The sequence below is a fragment of the Notamacropus eugenii genome, chromosome 1, assembly GCF_028372415.1.
Source record: "Notamacropus eugenii isolate mMacEug1 chromosome 1, mMacEug1.pri_v2, whole genome shotgun sequence".
Classification (NCBI taxonomy): domain Eukaryota; kingdom Metazoa; phylum Chordata; class Mammalia; order Diprotodontia; family Macropodidae; genus Notamacropus; species Notamacropus eugenii.
Genome location: NC_092872.1, coordinates 397,613,283 through 397,630,988, shown reverse-complemented (window position 1 = coordinate 397,630,988; position 17,706 = coordinate 397,613,283).

The following is a 17,706-nucleotide window of genomic DNA, read 5'->3' as shown; positions in this document are numbered from 1 at the left end:
CAAGTGAATGCTGTTGCCTAAAGTTCTGTGAAATAATGATGTGGTGTGGCTTCTAGCTAATGGTCCCAGTATATTTGTAAATCAGAAGATTTACTCTAGAAGTTGTTACATAAATATCAGCAGGGTAGATTTCTTTCATTTATTTTGCATAATTACATTCAAAATGGATAGTTCCAGCATTTTAAAGCCAATGCACATGCCTGCAGGAGAATGCCTTTTTATATTCAATGAAACATCAGCATTTACAAAGATGTGTCTTCATAGGTCAAAATTATTTTGGATCTTTACTAACCATCCCATATGAGAATTAGGAAAAACTAAACCCTATGGACAGAAAACCTAAATGGTACTTAAGTAATGAATAATCCCCCAAGACCTCCAAAGACAAGATTTCTTATGCCCTCTATGCCCGTTTACAGAACCAGAGTTTTGTCCTCTTGGGGGTGTTTACACTATGATTCTGAGGATTAATAGATTATTTATATTATTTCAAAATTACATTTGAAAATTACTCTTTGGGCTTTATTAGAACCAGTATTTTCTCCCATCCCCAATTCACACATGTGCACAGTTGTAATTTATTTCCAAATAGCTCTTTAAATAAGAATATTAGAATAATAAATTTACATAGTCAGGTGTTTGATGTGGCCCTTATATATACAATCAACATCCCTGACCTTATACCCATATCCATATGAATTTTTTTCGAGGAAGTATTTTTCTTTTCCTGTGCCAAAGAGAAAAACTCTCAAATGAGTGCTCAACACCTGCAGATTGTCTTCAGTTCTGTGACTCTTTCCTAGTTTCAGGCTTTCCTTCCCCTTTCCCTCATATTCAATCCAATTAAGTTCAATAAGCATTTTCAAAGCACCTATTATGTGCCTGGCACTGTGCTAAGTACTAGGGACAAACGAAAAAGAAAGATAATCCAGCCCTCAAGGAGCTGAGACAATAATCTATATTTGAAGTTTTCTTTGGACTAAACAACAAGCCATTTTTTTAAAAGTATGAATTTGTTAGGTAAAAATCATGATGGTATAGCTACTTTCCTTGGAAAAGTGGTCTCCTTAACTCTAGATCTGCTGATTACAGACTGCTTTCATGTGTATGTAACTTTCCCTGGACTATGTTGTAAAACTATCCTAGAATATAGTGGCAAAAGTTTTCTTCTATACGTAGAAACTAATATCAATTACAGATCTAAGCAGTATACCTAACATCTTTCCCCTAACATAGTCATCCCAGTCTTTTGTCTATTGTCTTTTGGGGACACTCTCTAGGGTGAAAAATGTTTGCATATGAATGAAAATCATTTTTTTCTTAAAGATTTACACTAAATTAGAGTTTCCCGTAAGCTTGAACACAGTGCCATAATGCTTTTGGAGAGTAAATTGTGTGCTACCCTCAAGAAATGGCAATATTTTATGGACCTGCCTATTTTACTTTGCTATAAAATAATAAAAACATACAAGTTCAATTCCAAAAATGCATCTTAGAAAGTGGAATAAAAGTCTTGCAATGTGCATTTTTTACTGAGTCGAGATTAGTTGGGGATGCAAATGGTGTTTTTCTGTGGTGCCATGAAGTGTACTGATAACAACATGTCCATAGTCTCACAATTCAACTGAATCTTCTCTTTGATTTGTTCCTCCCTAATGGCATGGCTGTCTAAAATTTTTCTACTGGTATATAAAGGTAATATGTTATCAGAATAAAACATACTGAAGACACATGAGTCAAAAGAGGGCATCGAAGAAAAGGTCCAGGAATGGATGCTTTAATTATTACTAGATATATACCAACCAGAGTGCAGCAAAGCAGAATTCACTCTTCTAGCCCTGTGTTAGAATGTTCACAGCAAATCAGCTTCACTGGAATGAGTGTTTGTCCCTGTCATTCCAGGGTGAGGCCTGTAGCTCAGGTAGTATGGAACATGTTTACATTTTTTTTGATAGGCTCATTCAACTGAGAGGGCAGATAATTTTTATAGTTTATCAGAATTTACAGGAAGTATATTTATTTCACGACTACTGAGAACTCGTGTCAAAGAAGAAGGATGGGAAGGAAAATGAATTGGGAAGATGGAGATTTGGAAGGTTTTGCAATTTTGAAGAGTGACAGAGATGTATTTTGCAGAGAGCATACATGGAAAGATTAAAAGAGAAATTAGAGAAGAACAAGGCTCACAAGCAAGGAAAAGGAAAGAGTTCAGAAGGAAATGTAAAAGGTATCTGGGAAGGAAAGACAAAGGAAAGAAAGCTGTTTTTGATTGTCAAGATGCTAATGAGGTGAAAAGGGGCTAATTAGGTGGGGGAAGATTTTCAGGTAAAAATAACAAAGACTTAAGGATCTTGCATCCAAAAAAAGTGGAGAGAACAGGGAAACTTTTGGAGTGACTGGCACAGAGAATGGCATGTAGGTCTTTCTGCCACGGCCAAGTAATTGTTATCTACGGTTAGAATATAGACTATTCTTTCTTTAAAACAATAATAAAAGGGCTCAGAAGAGGCCTCTCCAAGATCCAAGTTATCAAGGAGAAAGAAATAGTCATAAGAATAGATGAAAGGTTTTACTGTAAAATCAAAGGAGAAAGGATTGTAAGAAGCAGAAGAGAATAACAGACAGTGGTTCACAAGAACAGGAATCCAGCTCGTCAGTCAATAAACATTTATGAAGTGCCTACTAAGTACCAAGCTCTGTGCTGAACCTAGAGACACAAGGGAGCAAAAAAGTTCCTGCCCTTGAGATGTTCCAAGATTTAAAACTAGAATGGAACTGGAGGATATCTTGTTGAATCCTGGCATTTTATAAATGAGGGAGATGAGGTCCAGAGACATTGGATGACTTGCCAAAGGTCACACAAATAGTAAAGGGGAAAGGCAGGTTTTGAACTAATATCCCCTGAGTCTCAAACTACTTTTGTTTTTCCTGTGCCATACTGCCACTCTTGAAAGACAGAAGAATGTGATATAAAGTAGCAGCTACTACTGAATACTTGACACAAAGAGATATTAGTCTCTCCCAGAAAGAAGGGAACTGGGCCATCTGAAGAAGTAATGACTCATCTAAGGAATGGCTATATATATATATATATATATATATATATATATATATATATATATATATATATATACAGCTGCTATCAGGTAAGAGTTCATCCAGAGAGGTTCAGAGGAAGAAGACATTAGTGGCAATGGCTGGTGACTCCCCAATGATGGGTACTGAGGTCATAACAGAGTGGTCTGTTTTCTTCTTAGGATATGAGGACATAATACAGAGCTTCCTAAGACACATCAAACCAGATGCCTACTACCCATCAGTAGTGATTCACATGAGTACAAAAGATACTGCTGGAAGGCAATACTGCTAAAGATTATGAAATCTTATAAAATAAAATGAAAATCTTTGAATCCCAGGTGGCATTTTTTTTTTTTAAAGATCACTGCTGCTGATCAAAGGCAGGGTTTCAGAAGAAATATGCAAATTAAGGAAGTGTACAGTTGGTTAAGAAGATTTTATCTGAGAATAGGATTTGGATTTCTAGACCACTATTTAAAATACAAAAATGACAGCTCCTGGCCAAGAAGCAGTGCACCTCATAAGGGATATTGAGAATATATTTGGCTGGAATCTTGCAAACCTAATCAGGAAGGTTTTAAAATGAAAAGGATGGGGGAGAAGGAAAACTGCCTACTCATATTTACCAAGCTAGACGACATAGATAGCAGTTAAATGTAAGAAAAATACCAGCAGAGACACTCACTAATTCCCAAGAGACAAAATCCAAGAAAGGAGCCAGAGAGAAACCTATAGCTTTAGGCATCTATGTATAAATGTACAGCACATGAATAACAAGTAAGGTGGAGCAATGCACCCAATACAATGAAGCTCATTGGTTTCATGGGCTTATGTAAGAGTTGGTGGCATAAGGAAGCAAACCCCAGATATAGGTAAACAGTAAGTTCTGAGTAGATCAGAAAAATTCCAAGGTAAATTTAATAATGATTTCTAGATTCCTTCTTGGTCAAATATAAGGGTTTCAGAAAAGAAAGGCAAAAAGCAAGCAATTGGTTAAGAAGACGATATCTGAAAAGGTGATTTGGATTTCTGATTCACTTGTGAAAGGACCAGTATCTTAAAGAGTTTCTTTTTTCCTTGAAAAATGAATTAAACTAGTTTTCCTTAAAAGGTGACAAGGTTGTCCCTGGGACGTGACTGGCAATCCCACCTCCCTTCATACAGCTTTCCAGCAGCTTCTGGCCATGGGATCACTGAAAGGCATCAAAAGGCTCACTCATATGGTTTTAGAACCAAGACCACAAGAGTCACCATGCCTTACTTTGATGAACAGATATGTTTCCTTTTGGACCTAAGAAGGGCCCTGTCTATCTAGCCAAGATAAGTATTGAAAGTGGCTTTTTCACTATTCTTTCTATGTTATGGCTAAGTCAACCTCTGTTTATTGACTGCTGAATAACTTGAGTGCCTCTTTTATCCCAACTTTGAACCTGAATTAATGAGATGTTGGCCTGCTAGGCTTACCTTTAAAAATGGTCAAACTATAGAAATATCAGTTTTTTAAGTCACCCATTTTAGAGATCATGATGGAAAAGGAGAGGGAAAATGGATACTGACTTTAATCTTAAATGCTGGGAGAAAAAATGTAGGAGAGAAGGGAGTCTTCCTAGGTAAATACCAGAATGTAGACCAGGAGAGCAGTGACCAGACCTCTCCCAGGAAAACATTGTTTTGGAAGCACCAAAAACTTACACACACCCATAAGTAGCTCTTAAAACAGCAGCACACATGTACACAGCCTTAAATTTGGCACAGTGCCACCCTATCCTTAGGTGAGCAGAGCCCAATTTTAATATGAAGTTCAAAGTAAAGAATTAAGCTGGAAAAATGAGCAAACACAACAATAATAACAGCAACAACAAAACTTGATCATAAAAAGACACTATAGTGGCAAGGAAGATCAAGATATGAACTTAGAAAAGATAACTGTGAAAGAAAAACACAAGCAAAACCTCAAAGCAAAATGCTAAATGGACCAAAGGCCAGCAACCATCCTGGAAGAATTAAAGAAAGAGATGAGTGGTAGAGGAAAAACTGAGAAAAGAAAATGAGAATGATGTAAGAAAATTATAAAAAGAGAACTGATAGGTTTGTAAAAGAGGCAGGAAAATACTGAAGAAAATATCTCCTTAAAAACATAGAATTGGGAGACAGAGCCATGACAGTAGAATAAAGGCAGAGATTCAATCAACATCTCCCAAATTCCCCTCCAAACAACTTCAAACTAATGCCTTGAAATAAATTCTGGATTAATAAAACCCACCAAAGTACCGGACGAAACAATATTCCAATCCAAGACAATTTAGAAGATTGGTTGAAAAGATCTATCTTACCGGGTAAAGAGGAGAAACCTTGAACCCCTGCTCAAACCAGCAGTGAGGCACAAACCCCAGGTAAAAACTGATGTAAGTCCCTGTACCCTGGCTTTCTAGCTGCTACACAAAGTAGCCAATAGCAGGTCATGCCTTGTGCAAGCCAGGGCTTAGGAGCAAGTGAATTGAAACAAAGCTCTTACCCCATAGACAATAAAGGAGTTGGACAAATGATCAGGAGGATATTACAGTGAACTCTTAGGTGGCACTGGGTGTAGGATGTGTTGCATTTCCCACACTCAGTTCTGTGTTGCAGTCCCAGGACAAAGAAGAGCACTAGTACCCTAGACATCCTGACCACAGAGCAACTGGCACACAATTCCAGGTAAAAAAAAAAGTATTTGTGGTCACTCAAAGAAGAAAGTAAAGCCAGGAGGGCAGTGACCACATCTCCTCTTAAAACATACTACCTTGGAAGAACTGAAAGCTTACAAACCTCCAGAAAAATCTCTGAAAACAAAAGAACAAAAAGGCTAAAGCTTTGGATATTGCCGTCTTCAGAATGGGAGCATAACCTAACTTTAACTTAAAGATAAAAGTCAAGAAATAGGCTGGAAAAATAATCAAGTCCCATTCCACTCCCAAATGAACCTGACCATAGAGAATTACTATGAGGACAAGGAAGATCAAAAGACAAACTCAGAAAAAGATAGCAATATCAAAATAGCTTCCTGCAAAGCTTCAAAGTAATATATAAATTGGTCTCATACCCAGAAGGAACTCATGGAAGAACTTAAAAAGATTTTTAAAATATTTTAAATGAGTGGCAGAGAAAAAATTGGGAAAATAAATGCAAGTAATGCAAAAAGAAAATAACACTTTTAAATAGAATAGGCCAAATAGTAAAACTGACAGAAAAATCCACTAAAGATAACTTTTTAAAAGCAGTGTTAGCCAAATGGGACACACACACACACACACACACACACACACACACACACACACACAAAATCTTGGTGAAGAAAACAATTCCTTAAAGAGTAGAATTTGGATAAGTGCAAGCTAATCACTCCATGAGACATTAAGTAATGATAATACAAAATCAAAAGAATGAAAAAAAATAGAAGAAAATGTAAAATATCTTAATGGAAAAACAAGTAATTGGAAAATAAATCAAAGAGAGATAATGTATGAACTACTGAACTACTTGAAAGAAATAATATTTAAAAAGAGCCTAGACATCATATTTCAAGAAATTATTAAGGAAAACAGCCCTGATATCCTAGAATCAGAGGGTAAAATAGAAAAGGAAAAAAAAATCTAATGATCACCTTCTGAAAGAGATACCTTAATGAAAACTCTCAGGAATATTATCACCAAATTCCAGAGCTCCTACGTTGAGGAGTTAATATTTCAAGCAACTAGAAAGAAACAATTCAAGTATCATGGAGACTCAGTCAGGGTAATACAAGATTTAGCAGCTTCTACATTAAAGGACTGTAGGGCTTGGAATATGATATTTCACAGGGCAAAGGAGCTATGACTGTAACCAGAAGTCACCTACCCAAGAAAAGTGAGTATAATCCTTCAGAAGAAAAAATGGTTATTTAATGAAATTGAAGACTTTCAAGCATTCCTGATAAAAAGACTAGAGCTGAACAGAAAATTGGATTTTCAAATACAAGACTCAAGAGATGCATAAAAAAGATAAACAGGAAAGAAAAATTATCAGGGATTCAATAGGATTAAGCTGTTTACATTCTTACATGGAAGATAATACTTAAATCTTCTCAGAAATTTATCATTATTAGGGCATTTAGAAGTAATATATATGGAAAGAGGGCATGGGTTTTAGTTGCTTATAATGGGTTGAAGTCCAAAAAATAAAATTAATGGTGAGGTCAAAATGGGTTCATGACTGAGACATGAAGGGAGGAATCATAAGTAAATTAGAACTTGGGACAAATAACCTCTTAGAGTTATAGATAGAATAATTCATAAATAAAGGAGTTAGCATTGTGAATTCTAAAAGGGATAATTTTGATTACATAAAATTTAAAATGTTTTGTAGAAATAAAACCAAAGGAGCCAAGATTAGAAGAAAAGCGGAAATTTGGGAAAAAAGTTTTTACAGTCTCTTAGATAAAGGTCTCATATCTCAAACATATAGAGAACTTTGTCAAATTTAAAAGAACTTGAGTCATTGCCCAATTGATAAATGGTCAAAGGATACACACATGAAATTTCAGATGAAGAAACCAAAACAATCTCTAGTTAAATGAAAAAAAAATCCTCTAAATCACTATGGATTCGAGAAATGCAGATTCAAACTACACTGAACTACCACCTCACATCTATCAGATTGGCTAATATGATAGAAAAAGTAAATGACAAATATTGAGGGGGATGTGGGAAAATTCAGGCATGAGCACACTGTTGGGGTAGACATGTGATATGATCCAACTATTATGGAAAGCATTTTGAAACTATGGCTAATGAGCTATAAAAGTGTGCATAACCTTTGACCCAGTAATACCCTTGCTAGGTCTATATCCTAAAGAAATCAAAGAAAAAGGAAAAAGACATATTTGTATACAGTTGTTTATAGCAGTTTTTTTTTGGTGGTGGCAAAGAATTGCAAATTGAGTGAGGAATGGCTGAACAAGCTCTAGTAAATGATTGTGATGGAACACTGTCATGCTGAAAGAAATGATGAGCAGGATGTCTTTGGAAAAAAAAAAAACCTGGAAAGACTTACATGAACTGATGAAAAGTGAAGTGAACAGAACCATGAGAATGTTGTACACAATAACAACAACTTAGTACAATGATCAATTGTGAATGACTTAGCTAGTCCCAGCAATACAAAAATTCAAGACAGTTCTGAAGGACCTATGATGAAAAATGCTGTCCCCTTCCACAGAAAGAACTAAATGGAATCTGAATGCAGATCAATTGTTTGTTTGTTTGTTTTTCTGGTCTGTGTTTCCTTTCCCAACATGACTAATATGGAAATATGTATGCATCACTGCACATGTATAATCTATATCAAATTGCCTGACTTCTCAACAATAAAGGAGGGAAAGTATGGAGGAAGAGAATTTGCACTTCAGAATAAAAAAAAGCAAATATTAAAAATTGTTTTCACATTTCATTGGAAAAAAAATTTGTAAAAATAATGGAAGAGGAATGAGATTTATTCTCCCTGACCCCAGAGGACAGAACTGGAAACAATAGATGAAAGAGGAAGGGAAGTAAATTTCATTTCACTGTGAGGGGGCTTCCTAACAATTAGCGCTGTCTAAAAATCCGGTAGACTAGTTATGGTGGGTTTGAGTTCCCTTTAACTACAGATCTTCATTTAGAGTTTGAAAGGACATTTGTTGTAGAAGGGGATAAGTATGCTATAGAGTGGATTCTTATTCTAATATGGATTGGATTTAATGACCACTATGATCTTTGCTACCTCTGAGATTGTGTATTTTATTATTCTTATCCTACAAAATTAGAAATAGCCTATGTATTCTGCATATATATCAAATAAGTAGCAAGATAAATATGACAATCTAACTGCATGTTTTATTGTAATCATTTCAGATATGTGCTGTCACTGAACATTTTATTGATAGTTACAAAATGAACACAACCAGTTTCCAAAAATACACTCTTAATATTTCAGTCAAAAAAACACTTTTCCTTTAAAAAAATTGAAAAAAAATAATAATAGTGATGCTCATAGTTTGCTCTTAGTTAAATAAGAATAATGAATAAATTTGGATAGGATCAGATGGATTCTCCCATAGGGAGAGGAAAAAGAACCTTGAGACTTCTAGCTAAATCATCTTCATCTTAGTATGTGAAGAGATGAAATATTGAATACAATGGTCTGGTCTGTTCAGGGTTATTCTGGCCCAGGGAGATTTTTGAACTAGTCTGTAGGGAAAGACAGATCTCAAAGATGGACAGCAGAAGTAGTCATGGTAGTAGCATTATTGTCTACCTTTCTTGTACTCAGTTTTAAGAAATAACAGCAGGGCTGTGATGTGATCATGAGTCTGGAGACTGAAATACCTCTATGAGAACAGCAGCTGAACTGTTTTACTCTGAAAGACTGAGAAAGTTCCAAAAGTTTTATTTTTCTCCAACTTCCCTCTCCCTACAACTATTCATAACCTTGAACTTTTATCTGATTTTATCTAATTTCTTTCTTCAGTTTTCTTATAGTATCCTTTGAATTGTTTCATTTCCTATATTTTGTTTTCTCTTCACAAAAAAATCTATGATCAACTATAAAAATTGTGCATTGAATTCTTGTATATTGCTAGAGTATGGAGGAGGTCAATGAGAGGTTCCATTAGACAGCTAAAATTTACATTGTTTTTTTTTGTTGTTTAGTCATTTCAGTCATGTCTGACTCTTCATGTCTTTGTGACCCCATTTGAGATTTTCTTGGCAAAGATACTTGGAGTAGTTTGCCATTTCCTTCTCCAGATAATTTTATAAGTGAGGAACTGAGGCAAGCAGGTTTAATGACTTGTTCAGGGTCACACAGCTTGTAAGTGCCAGAGGCTGGATTTGAATTTACACAGATGTGTCTTCCTGACTCAAGATGCAGCACTCTGTCTATCACCACCTACCTGTACCACTCATCTTGGATTACAACAGAGCAAAGATTGAATCTGTTGGCCATCATTTGGGGAAACCTGAAATTGGGGTCTCAGGATCTATGCTATAATTTTATCCACAAGTCAGTAAAGACCTAAGAGGGAAGGAGGAAAGGAGAAGGGTTAAAGGGAAGGAGGGCCAAGAAGGAAGGAAGGAGGGAAGAAGGGAGGGAGGGACGGAGAGAGGGAGAGGAGGAGGTAGAGAGAGAGAGAGAGAGAGAGAGAGAGAGAGAGAGAGAGAGAGAGAGAGAGAGAGAGAGAGAGAGAGAGACTGACAAAGGCAGTGGGGGAAATCCAGAAAACATTTCACACAATGTCTGTCCTTTGAGCAAAAGGGTAGTAAGGCTATAATGAGAGGGGCCAGAGATAACACCACAATCAAGCCTCATGAGATGATGCAACTTATGGTCTGGAAGATTCAGCTCCATACTTTCTAAAGGAGAAGGAAGTAGAATGTAGCATGTACCAACAAATCTTTGCATTTTACAGTGAAGAGGTCTGTCTATTATTGTTAATTTCCAAGACAAGAAACAAAATGAATCCTACAACTGAGCATGCACAGGGAAGTAATTAAATCCATTTATCTATCCATCCAACCAGAAGTTGACAATTATTTAATAAATAATTACAATATGTATGGAATTTTCTTTATTGCTTATGATACAAAACACAAAGGTGAAACTGTTCCTGCCCTCAAGGAACTTAAATTTTAATGTGAAGGCCACATATGAACATTTACGTAATATATATAAAATGATACATGGTGGTGGAATTCAACTTCATTGAATAAATTTTCTACTATAACTTAGAATGAAAAAATGATTAGATTTGGGTTACATTATTTTCATATAGACAATCTGTCAATATTCAGTTGTTTTTTAACCTGGGTACTTCATTAATCTATAGGAATGATCCTTACAGGAGGAAGTATTTAAAGACAGGTGAATTAATTTTTAACAAAGAAAATTCTTCAGACTTTGCCATGTCAATTCTACAGAGACAAAGATTTTTTTAATTTATGTTAGCTTTAAGGCTGAGTGCAGAATTGGAGAGCACGGCCTTTCGATACTTGTAGTTTGTTGTTCATGAGTTTCACTTCAAAATATAAAGCAACAAAGTGCCAAAATATGCAGGGGCCAGGAGGAAAGTCTAAAATTTAATATGCCCTCATTAAGAAGATATGATCTATTTACCCACTTCTGCCATTACCAAAACCAGCAAACATTTAAAATGCAGGCTGTCAGTTTATTTCTTTCTGTGCCCATAGGAAGCATCATGCCAACATGTACGATAAACTGCAATGGTCCCATCTTTTTAAAATCACTATCAGTGCTGGATGTCTAAAATGAAAGAGAAGGTACAAATAGGTTCAGCTTTTACACATTTGTGACTTCCATGATGAAAAATCTGAACTAGTGATGCTGAAACATTAAGAAAAAGAAAAAAAAAAACAGAGAAAAGAAATAGCTTGGGAAAGGCTTTGTCCACATGATGACCAAATTTGTTTTGCAGTACTGATCATGATAATTCTCAGTAAGGTTTCTAATCTTGTATTTAGTAAAGATCATTGATTCTTCCAGGCCCAACAACAATTTTGTCCACACTGTGATAAGTATAGATATTTCACTAAATTTATATAAAGGAGCTCCAGGTTACTGCGGCACATTTACAAATTATGTTATCAAGCCATTAAGCTTTCACTGCATTGACTAAAATGCCTTTGCTCACTGTGTTGTCCCTATTTGAGAAAACCTTCTAAGGAATGAGGGGCAGGGATGCAGAAAGTGGCTGGGGAGGGGGCTATACTTGGACTGAAGTTCAGTTAAACCTTAATATCAGTAAATCATGGGAACTGTGATTGAACTGATCAAACTAGTTTCACAGCCTTGTGCTGCCGTTTTACAAAGGGGAAAAGTGGTCAGCAAATTAACAAATGAGACCTCTCTAAGTGTAGAGAAAGGCTAATTTAAAAATGATTTTGTTGAATTTAAGATAAACTTATTAAAACAAAATCTTCTAATTTTATTGAATAGTTAGTAAGGAGACCATTGAAACAGTGCAGGTTAGAAATGATGACCACATTTCCTCACTCTTACCTGACATAGTTTTAGAAATGTTAGCCATAATAACACCAGAGAAGAGAAATGAAGTATAATCCTTGAGGAAGAGGTGACAAAATAATGTCTGTATGAAGATAATACAATGACATACTTAGAAAACCCCCTTGAATCAGTGAAGCAACTGAGATAACTCATACCTTTAGTAAATTAGCGGGATTTTAAATAAATCCACAAAAGTGATTAGCATTTCTAAATAGAACAATATAAACAATAGCAAAAAGACATCAAAGCTCATTTGAGGGGAAAAGATTCTTCTAAGATTCCTTTAAGGGAAAAAAATGAAAAATCAACAGGGTAATGAAGGGAAATAGCATTATTACACCTCACAGTATATTACAATATAATTGTCATCAAAACTATTGGGTATTGGTTAAAAGCAAAAATGAAATAGATAAGACAACATGCTAGATAAGCAACAACTAGAAGCAACTAATTGAAAACAATTATCCAGTGTTCTATAAACCTAACAACATGGGATAAGAACATGACAACATAACAGCATGGGATATAGAACTCATTATTTAATGAGAACTACTGGGAAAAATAGCAATTTGGCAGACATTTTATTTATATCATCATCTTATACCATAGATTTAAATGAGTAGATTTCATGTCATCTCCCCATTATACTGTGAGCTCCTTGAAGACAAGGCTGTATTACTTTCTTTCTTAGGCTCGCTAGAACTTATCACAGTGTATTGTCTAATAAATACTTGGTAATAATGGTGATGATAATGATGATGACAACGAATGAATTTCAACCCAAATATGAAAGGATATAGTATTTTAAAAATGAAGGAGAATAAGATGAGATATTATTCCCAATTATGAGTAAGAGATTTCTTAACTAAAGGGATAGAGGTAATCACAAAAGACAAAATTGATAATTTTGATTATGTGAAATTAAAATGCTTGAGTAAATTTATAAACTCTCCAGCAGGAAAAATGTTTGTATCACACATCACAGAAATACAGGATAAATAGGGAAGTGGCAAACATCTATGTCCAAGAGTGGTAGGAGAGAAGAAGTGGTGAGAAAATATGAACAGTTTTCAAAAGAATTACAAATGTAAATAACGATGTGAGAATATTCTTCAAATCAGTGATACCAATAGAGAAAAATAGAAATTAAAACACCACTGAGGTTTTACCTTATACCATAGAAAAATGTCAAAAATTACAAAAGACAGAGTTTTTCTTTTTCTATCTTTGAGCAGAATGGTACAGGAAGAAAGGCAAACGAATACACAATTCAGTTGTGAATTATTCTCCCCTGACTTCAGGGGTCCTGTTTTCAACTTCAATATTTATTCTATGGTTCCTTTCAGAAAGCTCTGAACAAAGATGATCAATAAGTGCTTATATTGAATGACTTGCATTAGTATTCACAAACAATACAAATCACCCTGATGACCATCAGAATTGAATGGATGAGTACTTCAATCTTGCTCAAAGTTGTTTTTTTTTAAATGCTGATTTTGGTAAGGAGTAAGCATCTTCAAAATTATCAAATGCTATCCTGTGAGGTTCTTTTTGTAGTTCTATATGTTATGGTTTATCCTGTAGAAAGAGGATTTAGAATGAGATTAGAAATCATCTAGTTTAATCCCTTTATTTTGAAGAAAAATAAAGAAAAAGATGGAAACCCAGAGAGGTTAAGTGATTTGTCCAATGTCCCAAGAATAGTGACAGAGTCAGAAGGCAATCCCAGCTTCTCTGATTCCAGATCCATTCATTTCTACTATATTAAACTTCCTCACTGAGAGTATGGGGTAAATAGGAACCAATTCATACTAGCCCAGAGAGTCAATTGTTAAATTTTCTGCATGAGCATTTATACCTAGGAAATGTACAAATGCTCTAAATCAAGGTTGACTTACTATTTTGTTGATAATCCAATTATAAGAAAGTGATGAAGAAAATGTGAATAAATACAGATTAAACTTAAAAATATGTCAAGTACATTTTTTTCAGAGGGCTGGTTGTTGAATATTTACCAGTATGCAGCAACTGAGAATCCTCATAAAATTTTCTTCCTGATCTCTAGCATCTGAGTCATAGTATTGCATATGCTAGAAGTAAGCACTTAATGCCAATTTAAAATAATACCTAAAACTAAATTTAAAGTGCAGATAAATTTTATAATATGTGGTAGAGCTGTCGGCTTTTTTTCTTTTCCCAAGATCCTCTTGGAAAAAGGATAATGCTAATTCAAGAGGATGGGGGGAAAAGAGCGGCTTCTTAGCAAACTAATTTACAGTAAGAAATTCACCTGACTTCTTCACTTGGTTTTGATCTAAATCTTAGACATTCAATCAGTGGAGCTCTCAGTCAACAAGGGGACTATTAGGAGAAGGGAGACAATTCACATAGGAGTCATTTTAAAGGAAACATACCTGTTAGCTGATGATGCATACTTCCTATCCCAACAAATAATCCCACTGGAGGAGGAGAAGCCTTGAGGGCTCCATGTCAAATTCTTTTTCTGCCTCAAGAAATGAATGAAGCTCCTCACCACTGGGTCTTAAAGAGGTCACTAATGACTTCGACATTAGCTTGGGAATTAGTTTGGGATTGTGGAGCTAGTCCAATTTCCCAATTTTAACTTCTGTCCTTGTCATTATAAGAAAACAGGTTCCTTGGGGTTTCAGCTATTTTAGGGACTTTTACCAAAACCTGCAATAAAAGATGGAGGGAGAAAGTACTAGGAAAAAATGCTAAACCATGAAAGGCCAAGAAAAGAAAGGAAGAAGTGCAAAATCTAGTTCTACAAGAAGGAGATATAATTTCACAGTGATTTTTTCATAATCTAATTACAATTCTCAATTATTTCCATTGTCAATACCAGTATAAAGATTCCTCCCTCCACCCCTCAAAAAAAGAATCACTTGAGAATCAAAGATTTAGAGCTGTAAGGGATCTTAGAGTCCATCTAGCAAAACTATCTTACTTTATAGATAAGGTAAGTCGTACAAGCAGAAAGTGGCAGTAATTAGACAATTACTAGTTACTTAAAAGACAACACATGCCTTAACCTCTCCACGTCTAAATTTCTATATGTATAAAACAGTTTGTTTGTATTTCTTATTTATTGGGATTGTTTTGAAGAAATCACTTTGTAGTTGAGTGTTTTAGTGCCCTGCTCTGGGAGACTGAGGCTTATCATTTGAACTATGGAGTTCTGGGCTCCATAGGACTAAGCCAATAGGGTGTCCATACGAGGTCTACTCACCAGAAGCCTGGTCTCACTGGGAAAATGGACAGTAGAGGAATTGGGCCTGAGAGTGGCTTATTTTCTTACAGACTGGGTGATCTAGGGAAACCCAGGAAGGAAGAAAGGAAAAAAGGAAGGAAGGGAGGAAGAGAGGAAAGAAGGAAGAAAGAAAGAAGGAAAGAAAGCAAGAAATATAAAAAAGAAGAGAAGAGAAAAAGAAAAGGGGGAAGATAAAGAAGAAAAGGAGGAGAGGAAAGAAAGAAATAAGGAAGAAAAGCAATGAAAGAAAGAAAAGAAGAAAGGGAGGGAGAGAGGGAGATAGGGAATAAGGAAAGGAAGAAGAAAAAAGAAAGACAAGGAAGAAAAAAAGGGAAGGAAGGAAAGGAAGATAAGGAAGAAAGGAGAAGAAAAGGCAAGGAAGATGGAAGGAGAGAAGGAAGGAAATAAAAAAGAGAAAAGAGGTAAGTAAAAAGAAAAGGAAGAAAGGAAGAAGCAAAAGAAGAAAGAGAAGGAAGGAAGAAGGGAGGGAGAGAAGGAAGGAAAGAGAGAAGAGGGAGGGAAGGAAGAAGGAAAGGAAGGAAGGAGGAGAAGGACTATTTTTTGTTCTTTGTTCCATTCAATTGTTGCTAAATTCAGTCTGTTTAGCCTGCATCAAACTCAATAACTGATGGATGCAAGATCTTAGTCCACTCCTTAAGGAAATGGGAATTGTGCTTTCCTTCAAGAATTGCTTGAAATGTCATGTTCCTGGGGTCTCTTGTATATGTCTGCTGCTTTCTTTCCCCTTTGCTCTGGAGATTTAAAGAAGTGATATTTTCTTTTAAAAATTATAATGGAATGTCTCTTCTCAGCAACGCAAGGTTCTAAGACAACTCCAAAAGGCTCATGATGGACAATACTGTCCATATCCAGAGAAAGAATTACAGTCTGATTACAGATTAAAGAATACTATATACTCTCTCTCTCTCTCTCTCTCTCTCTCTCTCTCTCTCTCTCTCTCTCTCTCTTTTGTTTTGCTTTGCTTCTTTCGTGTTGTGGCTCATTCCATTGGTTATGATTCTTTTTTACAACATGACTAATGTGAAAATATGTTTAATATGAATGTATATGTAGAACCTAAATCGGATTGCACGCTCTCTGGGGAAATTTAAAACTCAAAAGATTGTGGAACTGAATGTTGTAAACTAAAAAATAAATAAATAAAATTTTAAAATATATAATAAAAAACTTACAGAGAAACATAATAGTGTAGTGAGCTAACTCTGGAGTCAAGAAAGAGGTCTTTTGCCATCTCATACACATACTGGCTGTGCGATCATGGACAAGTCACTTAAAATCTAAGTACTTTAGGCAGTTCTCTGATACTCTAAAGCTATAGAAGAGCTGATTATTTTTGATAGAAGAGAGCTCACCAAGGGTTTTATGTTACTTAAATCATAGGTTCTATCCCAAACAGCAAAACTTAGCAATCAGTTTTTAGAAATAATTATAAAACTGTATATTGTTCCTCCCAACTTCTCAGACTTTTTTTTTTTTTAAGATCTTATTTTCATTCATTCTAGCACATGACATTGTGGCCCTCATGACAGAATAGTTCGTTTGAATTTAGGACTAAATCTACTTCACTGAAAGATAGCTTGTTCTTATGGTTTGGTTGATTAGTCATATCCAATGCTTCAAGACCCGATTTGGGATTTTCTTGGCAAAGATAATGGAGGGGTTTGCCATTTCCTTCTCCAGATTATTTTACAGATGAGGAAACTGAGCCAAACAGGGTTAAGGGACTAACCCAAGGGTCATGTGACTAACCCAAGGGTCACATAGGTAGTAACTGTCTGAGGTCAAATTTGAACTCAGATCTTCCTGACTCCAGGCCCAATGCTCTATTCAGTATACTACCTAGAGGCCTGAAGAATCTGGTTTATTACTATTAACAGGTTAACAACTAAAATAAAGAAGTGATAAGTTGGACTTGACCCAAAGTACAAGGGGTGTGTTTGGGGAAATAACAATTAAAAAAATCCTTTTCTATAGAATTGAAATCTGTATTTATTAAGGCAACCTGTACCACTGAAAATTCAAATACCGAATAGCCATCAAAATCAACTGTGAAACTTTCATTTAAAATGCTGATCTAATTTCATTAATTGGAATTCTTTTAAGAGTATATAGCAAGTGTCCAGATTAAAATATTAATTTGCACTGAGTCTTTTAGTTGCTACCAGCCACTGTAATTATCTTAAGCTATTTAAGTCAGGAGACATTTTTCTGTGTTTTACCCTAGTATCTAAAGTGATTCAATTCAGTATTGCTTAGCC